The sequence below is a fragment of the Triticum dicoccoides genome, chromosome 3A, assembly GCF_002162155.2.
Source record: "Triticum dicoccoides isolate Atlit2015 ecotype Zavitan chromosome 3A, WEW_v2.0, whole genome shotgun sequence".
NCBI lineage: Eukaryota > Viridiplantae > Streptophyta > Magnoliopsida > Poales > Poaceae > Triticum > Triticum dicoccoides.
This window is the reverse complement of record NC_041384.1, coordinates 369,333,925-369,341,482: the sequence shown is the minus strand read 5'-3', so window position 1 is coordinate 369,341,482 and position 7,558 is coordinate 369,333,925.

Here is a 7,558-nt window from a genome sequence, read left to right as displayed (position 1 = left end):
GGACGGGAACGAGGCCCGTCCCATTCGTTGCCGCTCCGCCTCACTTTGACACGCGCCCAGGCTAGTGATGCATGCTGCGCCATGTAGGTAGGCAAGCAGCTGAGGTGGCGCGGTGGTAGGGCCTTCACGAAGATCTGCATGCCGCCACGCAGGTGCTTGCCGATTTGGCCTGGAAGCTGCATGTTGCCATGTAGGTGCCTGCCCAGCTGGTTGGGCTGGCAGCTGCATGCGAACGGCGGCGGAGTCTTGGCTGGTGTGGGCCTGGCAGTGGACCTGCTGGCGTCTTCGGCAAGGACCTTGCCGGGGGCCCGACAGGGGTCTTGCTGTGGTGTCGTAGTCGTCCCCGGCAAGACGCTTGCTGGGGGTCTTGTGGAGTTCCTCGGCTAGGATCCTACCGAGGGTCGTCGTCTTCCGGTCCTCATCTGAACTCATATGTTTATGATCTTGACGAAGATCTGCATGCCACCACGGAGGTGCCTCCCGAGCCCTGGTCCCAACGTAGTTGTTGACAGTGTTCGGAACCTTTGGGCTCAATGGTGGCTCACTCTACTGGCGTTGGGCAAGTTACCCCGGCAAGGCTCTTGCCGGGGCTGCGGGGGGCCGCCTCGTCAAGGATCTTGCCGAGGGAGTCTACCTCGCCCTCTTGCCCTCATGTGCTTCTAGTCTTGGCGTCGCCTTCGTTGTCTTGTGCTTCGGTTTCTCTCTGGCTTCCCTCCTCTGCCCTGCTAAGTGTGGCCGCGGCGCGTGGCTCTAACTGCCCGTGCACAAGTAAAGGGGTCAAAAGGAGAGCCCCTACTTTTGTACACCGACAGGAGCCCCCGGGCCTGGGCCACACATAAGCGCGACGCCTTGTTGGGCTAGGCCCAGAGCGGTGCGCGGGCAGGTGGGGCGGATTTTACCATAGTAACTTCTCGTCCGCTGCGCTTCCCCATGACCCGTGTTGAACGCGCGACGTGGAGGGTTGTGCATGACGTGGGGGTCATGCGTGGGGCGGTTCCTGCACGTATGCGTCACATCGTGGTAAAGCGGCGGCCTGCGCCTTCCTCGTAAAAAGGAAACGGCCGCGGGCACGCTGCTCATTTACCCCCTGTGTCTTCTCCAATCTCAGAGCCGCCATTCCTTCCTTCTTCCTCCTCAAGCCCCTACTCGCCGCCACCGCACTTTCGCTACCCTTTCCCTTCCACCGCTCGCAGCCACCATGGCACCCAAGACTAGCCAGGGCAAGGGAGCAGCCAAGAACGCCGGAGGGGCGGAGCCGGCGAAGAATGAGTTGGCGGCGCGGCGGACGGAGCTCGCCTACTTTCCCTCGACGGTCGACGCGGCCCACCTTCGGGACAACTTCAGGCCACTATGGGGGTTTAAGACGGCAGGAGAGACAAGGGGCATCCTGCCACACGCGTCATCCCCGCCAACTGCGGGAAAGCTGCCCCGAAACGGTACCCGTTCTTCGCCGATAACTTCTCCTGCGGCCTCTGCCCCCTTCTCCGATTTCTTCAATGACATCATGCATACCTTCAGCTTCCATCTCCTGGATTTTACCCCAAATGTCATGGCATCCATGGCTCTCTTCGCCCATCTCTGCGAGGGCTTCGCCAGAGTGCATCCCAACACGGCGCTCTTCCGCCACTACTTCTTCCCTCGGATCCAGCAGGGAGGCGCCATCTCCGGTTGTGTCACCTGGATCCCAAGGTCCAAGGGGACATACCCGGAGGTCACTTAGAAGGTGAGGTGGGAGGAGTGGTGGGGCCGGTGGTGCTGGATGGAAGAGGATCCACAAGAGTTCTGCCGGGTTCTCCTGGCGCTGCCGGTTCGCGGGAACGATTGGAGCAGTATCGATGCCGACGATGCGAAGCTCACAGTCGCCACCACCAGGATTCTACGCCTCACCAAGGCTGGGCTCACCCTTGAGATGATCGGGGCGGATTTCATCTGCTGCCGAATCACTCTGCTGCACAACAAGGGGAGGTTGTCCTGGCTCTTCATGAACGCGACAGACATCATGCGACTCCGCCCCGGCCTCGACAACAACTTCACCGTGTTGGCACACACTCACTTCTGCCAGTGGAACTATCAGCTTGACATGAACCGCGAAGGCTGGGCTGAGAGGTCCGGGAAGGCTGCGAAGGCCTGCAAGTCGTCAAGGGGCCCTTGTTTGGGTTGTCGGCGGGGATGGTCCCACTAAGCAACAACTCATGCCAGACCGATATAATCGCCATGATGCCGGACTGCAACGCGCACGGCCCCATCCAATACTGGGTCGCGCCACCAGAGGAGCAGGTGCAGGAGCTTTTTGACACCCTGGAGGAGAAGTACATCCGCGAGGATCCACAGCTCGTCCAGGACACCACCTAGGCAGAGCTGGACTACATCGCCACTAGGGCGGCGGAGGCGGAGCTCGCCATGGAGGCCGGCAGTGTCGGCGGCGTGGAGGACAAAGCCACGGCTGCCGCAGAAGAGAGGAAGCTCGCCCAGAGGGCGGAGTCCGCTGGGGAGGCTAGCAGCGCTGGCACCAGGGCTCCTCTTATTGGAGACGACGACAAGCCGTCCGAGGAGGAGGCTGAAGCTGTCGAGCCCCCAGCCACAGGAAAAGGGCGAGTCCTGCGACGGGCTAGCTCCGGCTATAAGGTTCGGCCCGGCAGGGCCATGCCACCCCGGCAAGCCCAGGAGACGTCCGCACGCCAAACGAGGGCCACAGCAGCGAAGAAGTTGGTGAAGGCCGCGGTGGCGAAGAAGAAAGCATCTGCTTCTTCTTTGTCTAAGCGTTTCCCAACTCCACCTGCTTCCCCTCCTACGGCCGGTGATGACACGGAGGTCTTCTTCGACCTCGGGTCTCTTAGCCCGAGGAGGAAGAGAAAGGCAACGGAAGAAGAAACAGAGGACGAGTAAGTGCTTCAACTCTTGTCATCCCGCCCCTCCAGGCCGTATCTCTTTTCTTGACTTGGCTTCATCTTCGCAGGGATACAGAGACACTGGCCAAGAGGGTGAAGAGGGCCAGGTCTTCGGCGGGCGGCCAGCCCCCGGTGGGAACCTCTAAGGTGCCACTTGTGGTGCTGAGAAGCCCGGACAACAGCCCCCGGCACAGCCCCCAAGCGTAAGCTCATCATCCGCCCCTCGTGAACGTGTGTCGGGGGTACAATCCTTGGTACTGATCTTGCCGTGATCACAGGAGGAGGACAACAGCAGAGGGAGCCACTGAGGGCCACCCCCAACATGCCGCCTCCATTAAGCACGCCGCCCCAAGGGGCGTCCCTCGCAAGGGCGCCAAGCACCAAGACCATGCACACGGAGAAGGAGAACTTGGGCGCCGGCGGCTCCACCTTGGCGCCAAATGTTGGTGAGGAAGGGGCTACTTCTTCCTAGCCTGGCACGGGTACATCGTTTGCCCCTCATCCCTGCCCATTTGTTCTTCTTTCTGAATCTTTATCTTGGCTTTGCTTCATCCCCTTCTCGATGTCCAGATCCTCCGTCGACGGACCAGGAGGACATAGACACCGTCATCGAGGACGTCACCAAGGCCGCCGAGGAGGAGGCCGAGAAGATCGCCGCCGAGGAGGCCGCCAAAGGCACGGCTGAGGACGCCACCAAGGGGCCTACCGGGGAGCCCGACAAGGCTACTGCCGAGGAGGCCGGCAAGGGGCCTACAGGGGAGGCCGGCAAGCCCACTGCCGAGAAGGAGGTGGCTGATGAACAGCCTTCCTCCTTCACTGCCTCTAGCTCCGGCAGGTACCTGAGGGTGAGCGATGACCTTTTCGTCCACCTTCCAGGGGCGTCGAGCTCTAGGGCACCCATTGAGGGAGAGGTGTTCGACGAGGAGGTGCTCGCCGCCGCCGGGCTTGAGGTCGTCGACGAGCCAAGCACCGGCGGTGATGGTTCTCAGGAGGAGCGGCTTCTCCAGGCCATGGGCGACAGCTTTCGGAAGCTCCAGGCGCTCCATCGCGCCCGTCTGGACAAGGCCAAGTCCAGGATGGCAGCGGTGGACAAGGCGGAGGCGGACCTCAAGGGACGCGTCGCCGAGGCACAGACTTGGTATCACCAAGCCTGTGAGGAGCTGAAGGCCGCCCAGGGCGAGCTGGCCAGGCGCGAGGTGGAGGTCACCATGGAGCGGGCCGACATCGAGAAGGCCCAGGAGACGGCAAAGAACCTGGCCGCCGCAGCCGAGGCCAATCGAGCCCAGCATCATGCCATGCTGAACTCCCAGGAGGAGGATCTTGCAGCATGTGAGGAGAAGTTGGCCGCAAAACTCCATGGCAAGTACGAGGAGGGGGAAAAGCTTGTCGTGAAGTGGACCCAGGAGCTGGAGCAGAGGCACAAGGAGGCGCTCGATGCCCAGGCCCTGGCTTCACGCCGACAAGGTGAAGGAGCTGGAGGTGGAGCGGGACGAGCTGAAGGATCAGGTCCTGAAGCTGTCCAAGGAGAAGGACACACTCAACGGTGCGCTGGTTGAGGCGCAGGGCGTAGTCCTCGACAAGGCCAGGCAGCTCTCTGAAGCCAACAACTCCATCAAAGAGCTCAAGCTGAAGCTGGAGGGTCTCGAGGGGATGCTGTCGGAGGGCAAGGCCTGGGAGGAGGCCCTGGGCAAGGACCTGGAGAGCGAGAAGCAGCTACGGAAGAATAAAGCCGCCAACCACGAGGATTTCATAGAAGGAGAGAATCGCTGGATCGGGAACCTCGAAGGCGTCGCTTGCAGGATCACCATGCAGCTGGCTACCATGGGGATGCCAAATGTGAGGTATACCCCAGAGCGCAACACGAGTCCCAATGCCAAGATGACCATCTTCTTCGAGGGCGTCCTCGGGGCCCTGGAGCAGCTCCACTCCAACCGGGCGGCCTCCCTGTCCAATGAGTCCCTAAGGCTTTGCCAGGGTGCCATGACCAAGGTTCTCACCAAGATGGCGTACTGGAATCCCAACCTCGACTTTGACGCCGCACTGGATAGCTTGCCGGTGGGTGTGGACCTCGTGGCGCTCAAGGAGCGTATCAAGCCCATTGAGGGAGTCCTGAATTAGGGGGTCTCCGGACAGCCGGATTATATCCTTTGGCCGGACTGTTGGACTATGAAGATACAAGATTGAAGACTCCATCTCATGTCCGGATGGGACTCTACTTGGCGTGGAAGGCAAGCTAGGCAATACGGATATGTATATCTCCCCCTTTGTAACCGACCTTGTGTAACCCTAGCCCCCTCGGGTGTCTATATAAACCGGAGGGTTTTAGTCCGTAGGACAACATACAATCATACCATAGGCTAGCTTCTGGGGTTTAGCCTCTTTGATCTCGTGGTAGATCAACTCTTGTAATACTCATATCATCAAGAACAATCAAGCAGGGCATAGGGTATTACCTCCATCAAGAGGCCCCGAACCTGGGTAAACATCATGTCCCCTGCCTCCTGTTACCATCCGCCTTAGACGCATAGTTCGGGACCCCCTACCCGAGATCCGCCGGTTTTGACACCGACATTGGTGCTTTCATTGAGAGTTCCACTGTGTCGTCTTCATAAGGAGGATGGATCGCCTCGTTGTCAAGGACAACATCACCTCTGGGGGAGCCCTGGCTGTAGGCGAAACTCTCCGACTAGGCGGCTTCTTCATGACCGCCCACTCGGCCGAGGCGCCGACGATGACTTCTCGGGTCATCGAAAATAGCCTCCACATCGGCTCGAAATTTGCCGAGTGGATGGATCCAATGGAGCTCTCCTCTTTGAACGAGCTCTTGGATCGCATCGCCGCTCTGGGAGTCACTACGGACTACGATCGGATCGGGCTTAAACCTGACCAAAGGGAGATTAACTCTCCGCCAGTCACCCATCAGATAGCAGTGGTGGAGGAGCAATGCGGCGATTCTCCCTCTATCCTAAGGACGAACTATGTCCGGATTCCCGAGATCCCCGAGCCGAATACTCGCTCACGGGAGGACACCGCCCTAACCCTGAATCCAGAATCAGGCCACATACCGAACCCACAGGGCAACATCCCGGAGCCCGAATTTCCAAGATTGGAAACTCCCCTGCCCCGGGATCACAGATTGGGTCAAGGTCTAGACTTAAATCCACCCACCCACCCAGATACAAATGATCTTTCCCACATTAGGCAAGTGCCCCAAGAGACAGTACATCACTATTGAGCCAGATTCCTCCTTGTAATGAACAAGGTCAAGGACTGTCGCGAGGAAGACGCAATTTCGTTCTTTTGCAACAATTGCACGGACAAGGGAGTCCTCAACGCCATAAATCTCCGTGACATAAAACACTTCGCTGACTTGGCATCCATAGTACGGAAATACTATGCGATGGAAAGTGCCTGGAAAACCCAAACACAATTTTGGGATAATCCGGCTCTGACGAAACCCCCAGTCCGAACTAAAAGGGTGCACTCTCATAAGTCGCCCGAATCAATTACAAAGAAGCAAAAGCCCACTACATGGCATGGAACCGTATTGGAGGGATGGCTTAACGGGCTCTGCAAAATCCATAGTACAACGGATACCATATCAACACACAGCCTTAGAGCATGTTGGGTACTCCGGCAGGTGGCCAAAAGCGGTGAGGATGTCCTTACCCAAAATACATCAGAGCACCTTCCCACGGATAACAATACAGTATTGACGGTCTTCGAGACCTTCGCCTCAAATAATAGGCGCACGCGAGCACTCCGCAGCCTTGCCGAAGTCTGCCATGTGGCAGCAATAAATCCATGGAGCGACACGGCTATCACCTTCAATGCCAGTGAAGAACCTAAATTCCGAACAGCCCGAACACCAGCCGCTTGGGTCCTCAGTCCAATTGTGGACGGCTTTCGGCTCACTAAGGTGCTCATGGACGGCGGCAGCGGATTAAACCTCATTTATGAGGAAACTCTCTAAAAAATGGAAATAGACAACAACCATATTGTGATGCCCGGATAATTAAGCTACAGTAATCCTCTACTAATGATGCCACATCACCACGATTATGGTTGATAAACTCGCGTTGATTCAAACCCCGCTCTAATTCAAATTTAAAACCCCGCTCTAATTCAAATTTAAATTGCAAGTCAAAAAATTAATTCTTTAAATAGAAAAACCAAAAATGTTGGTCGTTTTGCAAATATTCACTAAGTATTTTTCATGTTGGAACCAACCTCTTTTTGATTCCCGAAATGCCCCTGGAAATTATTGAGAGGTCCAAAAGCATTTAATTTGGCCTTCTCAAATTTAAAAAAAGACATGTTTAGACATTTTCAAATGGCCCCAAACTTTTTGTGCAGCCCTGTAAGATAGCCTAGTATTTATGAGCTAAGTATCACATTTAATAGAAATCACCTGACAGTAAAATAAAATACAAAAACAATAAAAGAAAACAGAAAAGTAAAAGAATAAAAAACAAAAGTGTTACTGTGCACTTAGGCCCAATACTACAGAACATGCCCCAGCCCATATAGAGTCTTTCTCCTTCCTATACAGAGGAGGAGGCAGGAGCATGCAGTGGTCGCCATCCACGGCACCACAACCACCAATGCTGCCGTGGCGATCATCCAACGGACCCCCGACGCGTATAAAGCCTCCTGACGCCGATGGCAAG